At 39.2% G+C, this 17,511-nt stretch overlaps 1 protein-coding gene across 4 annotated transcripts in view; it reads left to right on the plus strand.

Annotated features, from left to right (window-relative positions):
- The first annotated feature begins 1,464 nt into the window (after positions 1 to 1,464).
- The window catches only part of GLCE (glucuronic acid epimerase), a 131,937-nt gene continuing 115,890 nt past the window's right edge, over positions 1,465 to 17,511 (plus strand). For all 4 annotated transcript variants that reach the window (XM_087428600.1, XM_087428599.1, XM_004421750.3 and 1 more), the window contains exon 1: positions 1,465 to 1,644. The gene's annotated coding sequence lies outside the window, so the exon portion shown is untranslated. The remainder of the gene's footprint in view (positions 1,645 to 17,511) is intronic.

Genomic DNA, 17,511 nt, shown 5'->3' on the forward strand with positions numbered 1-17,511 from the left:
TAATATGCAACAGTTTTCAAACCAGGATGGGAGACCAAAAAAAAAAAAGTCAGAAGAGTAGCTAGAAAATCAGGAGAATGTAGTTAGGCAGGTACCGAGGGAGGAGATGGCCAGCATTGTCAAAAGGCTGCAGAGAGTCCCTTGGGAAAGATGCCCCAAAATAGACCATTAGTCCTTTAGGAAAGAGGTCTTTTGTGACCATTGAGAAAAGAGCAGATTGTGTGGGTGAAAGCAACATTGTAGTGGGAAAAATAAGAGATGAGAAAGTAGAGACAGGAGATACACTTGAATGTTTCTCAAGAAGTATGATTCTGAGAAGAAAGGAGATAGAGTAGCTTGAGAGAGTGGAAGAGGTAGGGTGTTTTTGTTCTGTTCAGAGGACAGGGGAGACAGAGTGTGTATGTGGGAAGAAAGAGCTAGATTAGAGGGAAAAATTGATAATGGGGAAAAGAAAGGATAATCGATTAAACAAAAGCTAGGAATGGCTGAGATCCAGTGCACAGGTATAGGGGTTAACCTTGATGAGGAGAAAGCTCACTTCTTGCTGTGGGTAAGGGAATGAGGAGGGGACTATGAATCAAGGCTACAGAATAGGCATAATAATGAAGAACTGGACTTAAGGAGGAAGAGATTGATTGGTTGTCATTGTAGAGGAAAGGCTAGGAAAGCCTGAATTTTCTGGGGCGGGTCCAGATTCTGTATATTTAAATATCACATTCTTCATTCATTCCTTTCACATTTATTCAATGCCCTGCGTGTGCCAGACACTAGGGTCTGCAGAGATACGACTTTTCATGTCATTTTGGAATTTGTTATATTGGTGACTCAAGTGAGATTTACTTTTTACTTTTCTAGAAGGCTTTGAGTAGAAATAAATGCACGAATCAGAAAAGAGTCTTTTGTCAGACCAGACCAGATGCGGTTTGGAAAACACGAGCATCTCAATGGCGCCCTGTTTGAGGTGGAGAGGGCGGGGAAGCCGAGATAGAGAAAGGGAGTTTTAGACCCGGGTAACCCGAGCAGGAAGCGCCTTCAACCAGGAAGATGCCAACCTCTCGCGCGCTTCAGGCCGCGCAGTAACCAAGGGTAACAGCGCCTCAGCCTACACCGGTGTGAACACCGCCTTCTTCCCTAAACCAGGTGTAGCTACGGAGGCTGGGCAGGACCAGACACTGGCCAAGCCTCACTATTCAAATTCCCTTCCCGCAAACGCCCACTGCCTCCAACTACTACTTAAGATTACTGGACCTTTTTCCCTAGTTTATTGATGAGGGGCGGGAGTCGGGGAGAAGAGCGGGCGGGGCGAATCACCTTTCCTATTTTACAATTGGTCTTAATAGGCTCCAAGTCCCGCCTCCCTCGCCGTCGCCGACAGGCTCTCTGGGCTGTCACTCGAGCCGTCGCAGCCGCCCCTCGCCGGGGCCCCGCCCCTCGCCGTGGCTGGGATCTCGCGGGAAGAGCGGCGGACACGGCTGTGGCTTGGTCTCCTGGCTGCGCGCGGAGCTGGAGGGTTCTCCTCACACAAGCGCTTCCTCGGGGAGAGGTTCGAGTTGCGGCAGCTGCAGGCCTGGGCCGCCCCTTCGCTGCCGCCTGCTTCTCTTCTCTCAGGGCTCCCCGGTCCGCTCGCCCTGCTTCTCTGCCCAGGTGAGGAAGCCCGGAGCGTGTCTCCGCTCAGGAGCGGTCGGGGAGCGGGGACACGGAGCAGCCGGGGCAGGCGGGCTCCGACGGGGGCGGCTCCGGGGGCAGCGCGGCGCTGCCTGGTGGGCGCAAGGCTTGGCGGGCTTCGGGAGTGCGGGGGCCGAGGAGGCAGTGCGGTGGGATCCGGGTGCGTGAGCCCAAGGGCGGTGTAGCGGGTGCTAGGGCTCCTCGGGGTGAGGGGGCGGTTTACTGGAGGTCCTAGGGCTCTTCCGGCTTGGGGTAGGGGTGGGTGGCGGCGTTGAGGGTCCCGGGTCCTCGGGGTCGAGGGAGATTTATCAGGGTCCTGAGGTTCCTTCAGGTGGTATAGCGAGTTTCCGGGACAAGGGGTCCTTTTATCGGGGTCCCAGGCTCTTTGGGGGCAGAGGATTCAGTTTAGCAAGGTCCTAGGTCTCTGAAGGGGCAGATCGTTGAGGTCTTGGGGGTCCTTTGAGCTGGAGTGGGCGTCCGTTTCGCATTCCTGTGATGAAGAAGCAGTATATTAGGGTTCTGGGGAGAGGAGTCTGTTCATCGGGGTGTCTGGGTGAGAGGGCGATGTATCTGCGTCCTGCAGGGGCCGGGGCCGCGGTGGTGGGCTGCTGGGGGCCGAAGGGTGTACGGCGGAGACCAGCGTCTTTACTGGGGTTTTTGCTGTGCCCAGAGCGGGGCGGTAACTTGGCATGGTCTCCAGTCTTTTCAGGGGCGACAGGGCGAGTTCGCAGGTCTCTGGGTGATTTCGAATGGAGGGCGCGGCTCTGCAGGCGTTGGGTCGGTTCGGGGAGGAAGGGGGATTTAGTGGCATCTTGAGCCAGCCCAGTAGACAGTCTGTGGTGGTCAGCGTCCTGGAACAGGTCTCTTTCTCTCTAGATGAGATTTACTCAATGCTTAGTTGGAGGATTGATCCGTTACGCTGCCTAGTTGGAGAAACAGTGGGTTTGTTCTGCAGTTTTCTTTTCTCTGCCCCGGGACCCTGTCGGGGCGTGCTGGTCTCGCTGCTCTGGGAGCAAGAGAGCGGCAGCACCTTAGGCAGGCATGTAGACTGTAGATTCTTTAGGTGGCAGATGTGCTCAGGTTGAGCGTGGAATCCGCTGAGGATGGGGAACGCTGTGTGGTTTTGGCTTCCCATTCTAGGTGGTCTGCTTTGCTGATCCTGCATTATGAGATCTGTCCTGAAGTCTCGCCTGAGTGTTAGGCAGAGTCAGGTAGTGCTGGGAAGTGTGTTCTGGCTTCTCTCTGTCCTTTGAAAAGCATTTGTGGCGACGGAGTGGCGACGGATAACTTCAAGTTCAGCCTCCAAATAACGTTGGAATTTGAGGTCCCAAAGCTGGAGCTCTGCAAAAGTGTCATTTGAGACCTGTAAGGATGGCTAACAGAGCTCTTTTACAGAATCCTGCTTAACAGTTTTATTGTAAACGTACAGTTAGTCTTGAATCTTACAGAGTTCTTGGTGACTAGCCCAGACTTAGGTGGTATTCAAATAAAATGACACGTATATATATGTATACGTGGTTTTAAAAAAATGTATAGGTCAGAAAGTCTGTGCATTTGCCTGACAGTTCTGCTCATTAGGTAGCTACTTCGTCATAGAGGCCTGTAAATGAAGTCTAATGTGGCAAGCGGTGGAGCCCGTACTCATAGTAATTCTATTCTGTACTTTTGGGTAAACAGACAAATTTGAGTATTCCAAAGCAAAGAATTTGGCCTGCCTTAGTCTTTTTCTGAGTGACGGTTCTTAAAAATGTCATTTCTTTTGATCTTCGAACCAGGAAGATTAGGGATAATGTACTTAATCCCTGAATTTTGCAATCATTTTAAAAAACAAGAGAATCCTACGTAGCAATATTTAACTCTTTGGGGAACTTAAGTTTTTCTGTTTTTTGTTTTGGTTATAGTTCAAACCAAAATGCCTGATTGAGTTTTATACCTATCAAAACTGATCAGTTGAGCAGATATTTATTTGTAACTATGGCCAAAAAACTGTAAGCATACTTTTTTTTTCTCATTTTTGAAAGACAAATGATAAATTAGGCAAATTTTAATAACTTTTTTAAAAGCAGCTTTCCTAATTTCTAAGTAAACATACTGATCAGTCAACAAGTATTTGATTATCTTGCTAGGTGTTACCGCACTGGAGGTACAATGATTCCAGCTCTCATGTAACCTACATTAAGAAAGACAACACATAAATAAAATAAATACATAAAATAATTGAGATGCTGATAAGGAAGAAATAAGCAGAGTACTTGGGGTTCAGCTCACTTTGTTTTTTATAACCCCTGAATGATAATATAATTGATGAGTGTCGTGATAACCAGAAACCCAGCAAGATACTGATCTACCTTCAGAATTATTAAAGAAAGATTAAATTATGATCCATAGAGTTTGAGTGTTGAATATGTATTGACTCTTTAAGGATTTGCACCTTTTGTTATGTAAGCATAAAAAAGTCTGTAAGGACACACATCAGTTTTTCCAGTGTTTGGGAGATTCTTCAGGAGAGAGTTGCAGAAGCATGGAAGACAGCTATTAATTTTATGCTTTTATATTATTTGAATCTCTTTCAGTGAGCAGACATTACTTAAGTGTAAATTAGAGACGTCTAAAAATTAAAACATTTTGGTCACTACGCAAATTTGTGAAATGTTCAGTATTTGTAAGGCTTTCTGTCCGTGTTGCCACTTCCCTTTATTTGTGTGTACTAGTAAAGGAGAAAATGTATTTCAAGGATCTAAAAATTATAGGGGTGGAGTGAGGAGCACAACCAAATAAAAAGACTGAGACCTAAGTAGAATGTTAAAACATGTTCAAGATGTTGGATATTTAATTATATAAAGATAAATTAATCTTAGGCCTTTCTTTTTCAAATTTAATTGTTTCCTGAGTTTGAGAAAGGAAGTTTTTAGACTCCCTGGAGAATAATAGGGTGTGTTTTTGTGGCAGAGGAGGAGGTGTTCTTATTGTGGCACAAGACTTCAGGAAGAGATTTCTTTTTGTCAAACGTGCACATCTAAGAGATACGTTTTTCTTGTGAGGCGTATGAAACATAAAAATAGTTTTATAGTTCATTATCACACTGCTGAAAATGACAATACCAGAATGTCTTTTGGATTATCATTCAAAATTCTAGAATCATAAATGTGATATACTAAAGCAGTTTCTTTGAAAGGAAGTCATAAGACATGAATTCCAATCTTCACTGTACTACTACGTGACATTACGTAATTCTTTAGTCTCTCAGGGCCTCAGTTTCCATGTATATAAAATTAAAGTAAGAGACATCCCTGTTAATAATCAATATAAGCTCTAATTCCAGGGATTCTATTGCATTGGTTTTTAAGTTGCAGATCTGCAGTATTCTATGCACAAAAAGGGGTAGATACCATAAGAGTAGCTAGTTCTCAGGATACACCTGTTCCATGTAATTTTTATATACCATACCTAATTTTAGAAGCTTCTTCCTTTTTAAGATGTATAGGAAATGGTTAATTCCACAATATACATTCATGAAGGTAAATGATTTTTCCCTTTTGATAATTTAGCTTTATCTATTAAAGCATTATGATTTTTATTTCTGATCCGTGGTTCTATAACAGAATATCTATATGCTAATGTAATGTCCTTATTTAACTCTGGGTATAGAATGAGGTTGACCCCTTTAGTGTTTGACCCTCTTTAATCCATCCTTTACACTATTGCCAAGGTGATTTTTCTAAAATGCAAATTTGTTCAATGCTTCTTTCTTAAAACCCCTACTTCTCCGTTGCCTACGGTGTCTACTCCTAACTATCGTTACAAGGCCCTTCATCTGGCTCATCTCCTGCATTTCCCCCACCACAAATCGCAAGCTCCAACTGTACTAGTAAAATCAGTTCACTGAGAGAGCCATACTGTTTCATGACTCGGAACCTTTTCACATGTTCTCCCTGCTGCATAGAATGCTTTTCCTTTTCCTGTCTTGTTGACAAATCTTTTACTGGTTTTTCAGGATACAACTTAAGAAGCACTATCTGCTTTTTAAATTTTCCGTGTCCTCTGGTTTTCCCTCTTCCCACCCCACTGGATTATTCACTCTCTATGTCTTGTTCATTTATTCTCTCATGTTTATTAGTATGCTGTAATTATTTATGTCTGTCTCCTCCTGAACTCAAAGGCAAGTTTAGGGCCAGCCTCAGTGGCCTGGTGGTTAAATTTGGCGCTCTCTGCTTCCGTGGCCTGGGTTCGGTTCCCGGGTGCAGACCCACACCAGTTGTCTGTCAGTGGCCATGCTGTGGCAGTGGGTCACATACAAGAAGGAGAAGATTGGCAACAGATGTTAGCTCAGGATGAATCTTTTCAGCGAAAAAAAAAAAAGGGCAGGTTTATATTTGTCTTATTACTTTTTGACTCTCTATTGCTTATTTTACACCATTGGCTCTCATTACATTTTTGAACTCTCAATGCTAAGATTAATGTCTTAATGTCTGAGATGAGTTAAGCCCAAATCTCAGTCTTGTCATATTTTTCTAAAATTTTGGGCTTTCTAAGTTATCTCTTTCCCCGTTTACCACAAACTGACATTAGATCTGTATTTCTTATCTTCATATTTAAGACGGGAGACTCTCTGCACTATAGGAGTTAAAGGTTACTCTGTTAAACTTGCAGAAGAGTCTTGCAGATTTTTAAGGCAGCCTCTAATCCCTATATCTAAAATTGCTAGGAGGGTTTTGAACTAGTTTGGGTATTTCCGGTCTTGGACATAAGTGATTTGGTAGATATTTTGCCTCGACTGCTTTCTACACGGGAAATGATTGTTGCCAATGTGTGCGGGTTTTTATATTGGCTTAATAACTGCTCTACATACATTGCCTTTAATTTTCAAAACAAATCCTGACGATTTTGTAACTTACTTCAGGGTCATTCTTTACCAAGGAGCAGGCTAGGACTAGATCCAGATCTGTCTTACTACAGATTCTATGCTTTTTTAAAATACTACACTGCTTTCTGAATATGACTGCTTATTCAGTGTATTTTAAATTATTAATAGATACTTTATTCATTTTATAAATTGAAAAACTGTAGGGTTTATCCATTCCATTTTTCAAAAAAAGCTAACGTAGAGAACTTGAGATTGATTGGACTTTAGAGATCATTTAATCCGACTCTCTCATTTAGCATACAAGGGAACTGACTTACGCAAGAGTAGGTGAATGACTTGCTCAAGATCGCACAGCTAGTTGGTTAAGATTTTCTTTGTTAAGCTAGTTGTGAACATTGGTGTTTTAAAACCATTATTCAAAAGGAATACTAGGTGCCTGATTTTCTCCCCAAGAAAAAAAAAATGCCCAGAGTGGCTTTTAGAAAAGTGACGTTGAGGATCTCAGAGACTTAAGGACATGGCTCAGAGAAAATCCTGACTTTGGATTATGACACATAGAGACACCTCAGTGCCTTTACTCACATAGTTCCCTAGTCTTGGTTTCTTCCTTCCTCGTTTTTCTTGTTGAAAATCTATTCACGGTTTACTAATTTTATGCCTGATGAAGTTGTTATTAGCATTAGCCTTACCAGTAACCATTTAAGTGCTAACCATGGGCCAACTCCTAGGGATACAGAAAAGCATAAAAGCTAGTCACTGCCCTGAAGAGAGATAACTGCTCTTCTGACCTCCATCATAGTAGATTAGTTTTGCTTATTCCTGAACTTCATATAAATGGAATCAAATCATTTCTTGTATGTCTGATTTTCTTGTTCAACATTATGTCTCTCAGATTCATCCATGTTTTTAAGTTAGCAGTTCATTCTTTTTCATTGCTGTGTAGTATTCCATTGTATGAGTATATATTTTTCTATTCTATAGTTGGTAGACATTTGGGCATTTTCAGTTTTTAGTTCCTAGGAACAAAACTGCTATGAATAATTTTGTACCTGTCTTTTGGTGAGCATAAGGATTCATTTCTTGGCTAAATAACTAGGAGTTAACCTCATCTCTCTCAATAGATAGATACATAGACAGACATAATTCTTAATCCCACTTGGTTCTTAGCACATGCTAGTGATCATTAAATGATTGAAGGTAAATTATTAACTAATCATGTAGTATGAGATTATCTCAAACTTATTAACAATATTGGAGAACAGTTTCTGGTCCACCCTTTTTTTTTTTTAATATCTGCCATAAAACTTATAGCATTTAACTTTATCTAGGCCCTACACATTTCTCTTTCCTCTTGGTTTGCCTTTTTTTTAAAACCATATTCTTCATTACTTGCTCTCCCTCCTCCAGAAGATGGGAAAAATATGTGCAGAAAAGAGAAAATTCAAATTAATTAATTTCAAGGTGTGAATTTCAGAACTGGTTGGCTATTTTCCTATATATTTTTCTACTATTCCATACAGTTTGAAACCAGTTATTCATAGCATGGGTAGAAAATCTGTTTTTGATTTCTATCATGTGTTAATAACTTACATTTTGGGATATGTCAAGCACAGGCTTTCTTTGATGGCCTTAAGTAGTTTCAGAAATGGCTTTAGTTGGTGAAGAGTGCAAATGACAGCCCCTATAATAAAAGAAGAAATATTGAGAAATATTTTTCTAATTCTGGAAATGTTTTCAGTTCCCTTTTGAAGTGACTTCTAAGCAAAGACTTTAAAGATGAGTAGGGGGCCGGCCCCGTGGCTTAGCGGTTAAGTGCATGCGCTCCGCTGCTGGTGACCTGGGTTCGGATCCCGGGCGTGCATCAACGTACCGCTTCTCTGGCCATGCTGAGGCTGCGTCCCACGTACAGCAACTAGAAGGATGTGCAACTGTGACATACAACTATCTACTGGGGCTTTGGAGGAAAAATAAATAAATAAAATTTAAAAATTTAAAGATGAGTAGGAATCAAGGTGGATGGATACCCCATCAGGAGTGGGGTAAAAGAGCGCTGTAGGTAGGGAACTGCATTTACAGAGAGAGAGCAGGGCACATTGGGGATCTGCAGGCAATTCAGGAGGGCTACAGCAGTGGCTTTCAAACTAGAAGGTGCGCATGAGTCTCCTGGTGGGAGTGGGTTCATAAATTTGGAGTTCTAACATGTTCACAGGCGAGGGAGATGCTGCTGGTTCTAGGATTGCGCTTTGCAAACCCCTGGGCTAGTGAGAAACCCCTGGGAAGCAAGTGAGAAGGAAGTAGAGAGTGAAAGCAAGGACTGTATCAGGAAGAGTCTTGTAACCAATGTAGGGAATTTGGATTTAAGGCAGTGGTAACCCATTGAAGGGTGCTAAGCGTAATAGTGGCCTTGTGAGATTTATGATTTCCAGTGGGTAACTAGTGGTGGAAATAATCGTTAGGGGTAAATTCCATCTACCTTTGAAACTATACAGATTAGTTAATGTCTGAGAAATGATAATTTACAATTAATTCATTAATAAGTATTGTTTTTCCCACTAGCAGACTCAGTCTATTTAAAGGAAAAGTTTGGTTATATTTATTAATTTAGATGTTATATGTTAGTTTAATCAGTTCCTTCTTCCAGGGATATTATTTATCCTAATAAGTATTATTATTTAACTCATTAAATTATTAATTCTGTTTGATGGGATTTGATTTTTCTGTTCATATTGTAGCATATGATAGTCTGAAGTTTTCCTTTTTATTGTATTGATTTAAAAATAAGCTAGCTGGTAGTGCTTATTGTATGGTAGGAATGATCTTAATGATACATAGTAATTAGGGTTAGTTTGTCATTGGCTTCCATGAATGTTATTAATTAGGTTTTAACTTAATTTATTTCAGCTGTTTAATACCGCATCAGTTTTGCGGTATTATAAACTGAAGAATAAATGTGTGGGGCTGGCCCAGTGGCGTAGTGGTTAAGTTCTCGCATTCTGCTTCGGCGGCCCAGGGCTCCCAGTTCAAATCCTGGGCACGGACCTATGCACCACTCATCAAGCCATGCTGAGGTGGCATCCCACATAAAAGAACTAGAAGGACCTACAACTAAGATATACAACTATGTACTGGGGCTTTGGGGAGAAAAAAGAAAAAGAGGAAGATTGGCAACAGATGTTAGCTCAAGACCAATCTATTCCTCAAAAAAAAAAAAGAATAAATGTGTGTGCCTGTGTGTATATATATAGCTTATATTTTTTCCCTTGATTTTATAAGTTCTAGTAACTCATTTTAAAAACCTGGAGAAATACAAAAGACAAAAATCTAATGCCTCAACTCAAATATAAGCATTGCTAACACTTTGGTATACATTCCTCCTCCTCCATGAATATATTTATTCATTGTAAATTCATTGTTTATCCCCCCAGCAAGCATTACATCATGAAGGTTTTGCTGCTTTGTTAAAATTGTTTCAAAACCTATTTTTTTTTTTTTTTGGTGAGAAAGATCAGCTCTGTGCTAACATCTGCCAGTCCTCCTCTTTTTTTTTTTTTTTTTGCCTGAGGAAGACTGGCCCTGGGCTAAGATCCATGCCCATCTTCCTCCACTTTATATGGGACGCTGCCACAGCATGGCTGGCCAAGCGGTGATCAGTGCGCACCCGGGATCCATACTGGTGAACCCCGGGCCACCGCAGCGGGGTGTGTGCACTTAACCGCTTGTGCCACTGGGCTGGCCCCCAAAACCTAATTTGTAATAGCACCATAGTATTCTATTGAATGGATGTATAATGATTTAACCATTCCCGATTATTGAACATTTTTTTTCCTCTACTGATAACATTGATGAAAATGTGCATAAATCTTTCTCCATACTTGATTGTTTTCTTAGGATCAGAATAAAAATGTTCAGTCAAAAGGTAAGACCATAAAAAAATTACATATTGCCACATTGCTTTCTAGAAAGCTTATGCCAATTTATATGCCAGTATTCAGTATTAGTTTTAAAAACCTTTTCTAATTTGATAAGCAAAAATGATCTTACTTTAATTTGTATTTCTTTGATTATAAGTGAAGGTAAGTATTGTAAGTTGTTTTTAAAACAATTACGTAATAAAAGATTTTTAAAAGAATGCCTCATGCATTATCTTGTAAAGTAAAATATTTTAACTAGAATTAATGTTTTATTGTTGTAGTTTTTCTTTTTAATACATAAATTAATTTTTTGAATAGTTATTACAAAAACATACAAAATTCAAAAACCAAAAAGTTGCCCTAAAGGCAACCACTGTTATCAGTTTCTTACATATACTTCCAGAGGTACTGTATTGTAGATCATGTGTGTGTATGCGAAAACATTAGACGAATTATGGAGAACGTTCATTAAAATACTGTCTAGTTCGGATGAGGTATTGTGTACTAAATTGTGTACTAAAAATTAGAAAGGGTCTAAAAATGATTAGTATCAGGCTACTGGCCCAGAAGGAAGGAAAGCAGGGTCTGGTAGCACTTGGCAGTAATTTTCTATAAGACAAGTTGCCTTAGCTCTTTTTATTATTGGATTGATTGTTTGACAGTAGCACTTCTGCTTATGGTACCGATTCTGCAGTACCGTTCCAAAAAGGAAAGCCGAGTTTTTGAAAATTATACAGTTGATACCTGAAAGAAACTCTTTAAAGTACAAGAGCTGCTTGGAGGTATTTAGGAGAACATTTAGGGGAAAGATATCTTGTTCTTAGGTATTTTAGAATTTCTTGGCTTGGCAGTTATAGTTTTAGCAGAATTTGTATAACTTTGTTGGTTAACAGTGAAAGTTTGAGCTTAAATTATTGCAAATAAAATTCATTTTCCTAAACTCTTATTTATCTAATTTAAAAACCAATCAGCCATGATATAAACATATTTTTTAAATATATTTTTAAAAAGATTTTCATGCTAATAGTATAGTAATAATTTGTCTCATACATCAAAGAGCTTTTTGAGCTTTACTTAAATACCACTGCTAAGTACGTGGTTTCAGCAGTAAGAAGCAGAGGTTTTAACTGATTCTATAGAACTTTAATGCTTTAGGGAAAAGATATTTGCTTTTGGGATAGATTTTTTTAAGGCCCTTGTTTCCAAAAATGAAATTTTTGGATGACTATTGTTTGCTGAATACTGACTCTCTGTGTGGCCCAGGATAAGTAGAGGTATTTTGAGAGTTTGTATTTGCTGGAATTCATGTCTCCTATTCCAGATTGATTATAAGACTGTAAAGACTGCTAAAGAATTTGTACCTAATAATGGTTGGTAATATTTGAGGAGTTTTAAAAAAGAATTTATTGGGAGTGGGAAAAGATCATCTTGATTTTTAAAAAATGTTTAATCTTGAAATAGATATATATTTATAGGAGAATTGCAAAGATGGTACAAGAATTCCCATATACTTTTCACCCAGCTTCCCCTTATGCTAACATCCTATATAACCATGGTACACTTATCAAAACTTAAGAAATTCATCCTGATTTTTTCAAAGAGAATTCAAAAAACCTTTTTTTTTGAACACCTGCTATGTTAAAAAGAGTGTTTTAACTGAAGTATGTACAATGTTGGAAAACACGTAAAGGTTGCAGATAATAATCAACTGGTAAGCTTGGTGTCATTCCTAAACAAATTCTCCGATTATTGAACACATATATTGTTGGTACTTAAAAAGAAGACACTGATCACTAGGAGCCGGCGTGGGTTCACAGAGAACAAGTTGTGCCTCACTTTTCTTACAGGGTAAGTAAACTGGGAGGTACATCAGGAGATACTCTGGCCACAGTATAGCTAGAATTATAGCTACATTTATTGGATTTTTAATTTTGTCCTGGCCGCTGGGTTAATGCTTGACTTAGATTGCCTCGTTTCGTCCTGTTTTACAGTTACGGAAAGGGACCCCCAAGGTAATGCAGATAGCATTTGACAGCCCTTTTTGATATCTTTGTAGACAAGATAGAGAAATGTAGTCTGAATAATTAAATAGGTCGGTGGATTTGTAATTGATTAATGGGCTGATGGTAAAGCTGAACTGCAGTTCTTAGTGGTGTGCCTCAAGATGCTGTCTTCCCCCATGTCCTGTTGAAGATGTTTATCAGTTACTCTCACAGTTGGGAGGGAGTGCTAGTATATTATGTAACAGAATTAGGATCCTTCCCTACCCCTGCTTATTTTTAATAATTAGAGTGACAGACTGTGTCTAAGAAAATATTTTTTATAATAGTTTTATATTTGATGTGTATATATTTGATAGGGACAAGCAAAGCCCTATAATGGAATCTTTTTTAAAAAATGTACACAGATTCGGAGTTGGAGACTTGGAGGGCTAGCAATAGGTTTTTTTTTTTTTTTTTTAAGTAGATGTGTGCCTGGGTGTGTCTTTGTATTTGTCTGCAGTTGGTGAGTCAGTGGTTTATTATAATTGCCCCAAGGCTAGCACCCATTTAAACAACATTATTTTGAAGCATGTTGTCCAAAACACAGTTGATTATCCTTTTCTGGTCTGCAGTGAGCTTAGTATTCTCAGTTCTGTTTGCCACATTTTAGGGAGGACATTGCTAAACAATTTATTCAGAAGAGATTATTCAGAATGAAGCAGTGTCTTGAGACAGATACTTGAAAAATAATTGAAACATTTGAGATTTTCAGCCTGGAAGAAAGAAGACTTTTAGTGGAGTATATGGTAATACTTTTCAAATTGGGTAATTGAATGATCTTTAGTATTCTTCCTGTTTTAAATCTGTGATTCTGTGAAACACGTGAAGGAATGGCATGTGGAAGAGGGATTAAACATATCTTTTGCATCCCAGGAGGGTATAACTAAGAACAATGAATGAAAGTTAAAGGAAGGGAAATATTGGTACATAATGAGGATGTTTTTAACAATTGAAATGAAGATAGAGTGGGCATTCTCTCATTGAGGCATTAAAGCCTGTATTGAGTAGGGTTTAATCAAGCTAGCCTCTAGGGACTTTTCCAACTCCAACCTTTTTTTATTTCTTCATGGATTATAATTCCCCACAGTGAAACTTTCTCTTGGGTATATCACTTATTCTCAACACCTTATGATTTCATATAGTATCAAGTGTTAGTAATAACATAATGTTATTATTTTTATAATGCACATTATAGAGCATTTTTCACTTGCCAGATTGACAAAAGATTAAAAAGTTCAATAATACACAATAATGGCAAATATGTCTAGAGTCACTCACTTTTGTACATTATAGGCAGGAATGTAAATTTGTGCAGTTTCTTTGGAGTACAAGTTGGCTTTACTTATTAGAATGATAAATGTTCATACCTTTTTTTTTAAACATTTACTGAAAATTTAATATAGCCATATGATTAAGATATATTATTTTACCAATTACAATTTCATAAGTAAATAAACTGAAGCTCAAAGAGTTTAAGTAACTTGCTGAGATCAACCTGTCAGTATAAATCTCGGTAATCTAAATCCAAAACCCATTTCTTCCTACTAAGCTATGCTGTTTCTCTAAATAAGAGTGACTAATTACAGGATAACTTGATAAGTCGTTATACAGACATTTATACAAAATGGTTTCCACTATGTTATGATGCATTTTATATTTTAAGCTTTTCAGATCATGTGCTAAATACCCTAACACAGTGTTTCTGAAATTACTTCTGTTAAAGGATAAGCCTTTTTCTTTAATTCCCAGTATTTCATGGACTAATACACTTGTAAAAAACAAAATCAGAAACTTGGATGTGACTAATGTTAAATTGCTACAGAAATTTCAAAACACTCACTCTCAATTTCTATATTAATGTGATAACAAATGGTAACAGACAATGGACTTGCACCTCTCAGTGGACCACTTTTTCATTGCTTCAGGGAGTCCAATATGAATAAGTTGTAATCCCTACCTTCAAGAATCTTACAGTCTATTTGGTGAGTTAGAACTGTACTCAGTTCACTATAATGCAAGGTATAGAAAAATAAATGCTAATAATAATAAAACAAGACTTCATAGATTTTGTAAACACTTAAGTAATATTTAAGATGAATATGTTCCCAGAGATCGGGACTAGAAAGGAAGAAAGGAAGAGTCCGTCTGCTGGATGAAGGTTTGTATGCTTGGAAGGGATTGCAGTTGTGATTAGCTCTATGTGACTGGCGACAGATATTAGTTTTGAACCCCAAATCAAAAGGTTTGGGGTTGATTCCTGTTACTCTTGTTGACCATCTTCTGTCTCATGAATGGTATCGTAGCATCAACCCTGGGAGGAAGCAGAGGGTATTAAATGCAGAGACAACTTGGTGGTAGAGAACAGCTCCACATGGCAGCCACCAATTTCTTTGTGATCCCATTTCAGGGGCCATGAATGTGTTAGGTCATTCTTTTTTTTTTTTATTTTTTGTGAGGAAGATCAGCCCTAAGCTAATAACATCCATGCTATTTTTGCTGAGGAAGACCAGCTCTGAGCTAACATCTATTGCCAATCCTCCTCCTTTTTTTTTCCCCCCACCAAAGCCCCAGTAGATAGTTGTATGTCATAGTTGCACATCCTTCTAGTTGCTGTCTGTGGGATGCAGCCTCAGCATGGCCGAAGAAGCAGTGCGTCGGTGCGCGCCCGGGCTCCGAACCTGGGCCGCCAGTAGTGGAGTGCGCGCACTTAGCTGCTAAGCCACGGGGGTGGCCCTGTTAGGTCATTCTTAATGCTAAAGTAGAAATAGCCTTTCATAACTTTGCACTTCTAATTTATTAACATAATTATCATAATTTACATTTTCAGGTAGCAATGCTGGCAAAGCTAATGAATGGAGCAAATCGCTCTGTGGTGTCGGAGTTTGTGCTCCTAGGACACACCAATGCCTGGGAGATCCAACTTGTCTTCTTTGTGTTCTCCTCCACGTTTTTCTTTTTTGTTTCTCTAATTTTTTTTTTATTGTGAAATTTTTGTTGTACATTATTCTTTATCAGTCACCATATTAGTGCATCCCTCCACCCCTTGTGCCCACCCCCCACCTCCCTAGCCCCTGGTAACCACCAAACAGTTCTATCTGTCCGTGTATTGGTTTATCTTCCACATATGAGTGAAATCATGCACTGTTTGTCTTTCTCTTTCTGGCTTATTTCACTTAACATAATACCCTCCAGGTCCATCCATGTTGTTGCAAATGGGTTGACTTTGTCTTTTTTTATGGCTGAGTAGTATTCCATGGTATATATATACCACATCTTCTTTATCCAATCATCAGTCGAGGGACACTCGGGTTGCTTCCACGTCTTGGCTATAGTGAATAATGCTCCGATGAACATAGGGGTGCGTAGGCCTTTTTGGGTTGTTGATTTCAGGTTTGTTGGGTAGACACCCAGTAGTGGGATAGCTGGATCATAACGTATTTCTATTTTTAATTTTTTGAGGAATCTCCATACTGTTTTCCACAGAGGCTGCACCAGTTTGCATTTCCACCAGCAGTGGATTAGGGTTCCCCTTTCTCCACAACCTCTCCAGCATTTGTTGCTTTTTGTCTTGGTGATTATAGCCATTCTAATGGGTGTAAAATGGTATCTTAGTGTGGTTTTGATTTGCATTTCCCTGATGATTAGTGATGTTGAGCATCTTTTCATGTGCCTATTGGCCATCTGTATATCTTCTTTGGAGAAGTGTCTGTTTGTTTCCTCTGCCCATTTTTTGATTGGGTTGTTTGTTTTTTTGTTATTCAGTTGTGTGAGTTCTTTATATATTATGGAGATTAATCCCTTGTCAGATATATGGTTTGCAAATATTTTTTCCCAGCTGGTGGGTTGCCTATTCATTTTGATCCTGGTTTCATTTGCCTTGTAGAAGCTCTTTAATCTGATGAAGTCCCACTTGTTTATTTTTTCTTTTGTTTCCCTTGTCTGAGTAGACATGGAATTCAAAAAGATCCATTATGGCTGGTGATGAATAGTGTACTACCTATATTTTCCTCCAGGAGTTTTATAGTTTCAGGTCTCACCTTCAGGTCTTTGATCCATTTTGAGTTAATTTTTGTGTATGGCGAAAGAAGATGGTCTACTTTCATTCTTTTGCAAGTGGCTGTCCAGTTTTCCCAGCACCATTTATTGAAGAGACTTTCGTTTCTCCACTCTATGTCCTTAGCTCCTTTGTCAAAGATTAGCTGCCCATAGATATGAAGTTTTATTTCTGGACTTTCAATTCTGTTCCATTGATCTGTGTGTCTGTTTTTGTACCAGTACTATGCTGTTTTAATTACTATCGCTTTGTAGTATATTTTGAAGTCAGGGATTGTGATTCCTCCAGCCTTGTTCTTCTTTTTCAGGATTGCTTTAGCTATATCAGGTCTTTTGTTGTCCCATGTGAATGCTAGTATTCTTCTGTGAAGAATGTCCTTGGGATTCTGATTGGGATTGTGTTGAATCTGTAGATTGCTTTAGGTAGTATGGACATTTTAACAATGTTTATTCTTCCAATCCAAGTGCATGGAATCTTTTTCCATTTCTTTATGTCATCACTGATTTCACTCAGTAATGTCTTATAGTTTTCATTGTATAGGTCTTTCACATCCTTGGTTAAATTTACTCCTAGATATTTTATTCTTTTTGTTGCAATTGTAAATGGGATTGTCTTCTTGAGTTCTCTTTCTGTTAGTTCGTTGTTGGTATATAGAAATGCAACTGATTTCTGTAAGTTGATTTTGTACCCTGCCACTTGGCTGTAGTTGTTGATTATTTCTAATGGTTTCCCAGTGGATTCTTTAGGGTTTTCTATATATAAGATCATGTCATCTGCAAACAGTGAGAGTTTCGTTGCCTATTTGGATTCCTTTTATTCCTTTTTCTTGCCTAATTGCTCTGGCCAGAACCTCCAGTACTGTGTTGAATAAGAGTGGCGAGAGTGGGCACCCTTGTCTTGTCCCTGTTTTCAGACGGATGGCTTTCAGTTTTTCCCCATTAAGTATGATGTTGGCTGTGGGTTTGTCATATATGG

This window comes from Ceratotherium simum, chromosome 3 (assembly GCF_057802395.1).
Source record: "Ceratotherium simum simum isolate JZ-2026a chromosome 3, ASM5780239v1, whole genome shotgun sequence".
Taxonomy (NCBI): domain Eukaryota; kingdom Metazoa; phylum Chordata; class Mammalia; order Perissodactyla; family Rhinocerotidae; genus Ceratotherium; species Ceratotherium simum.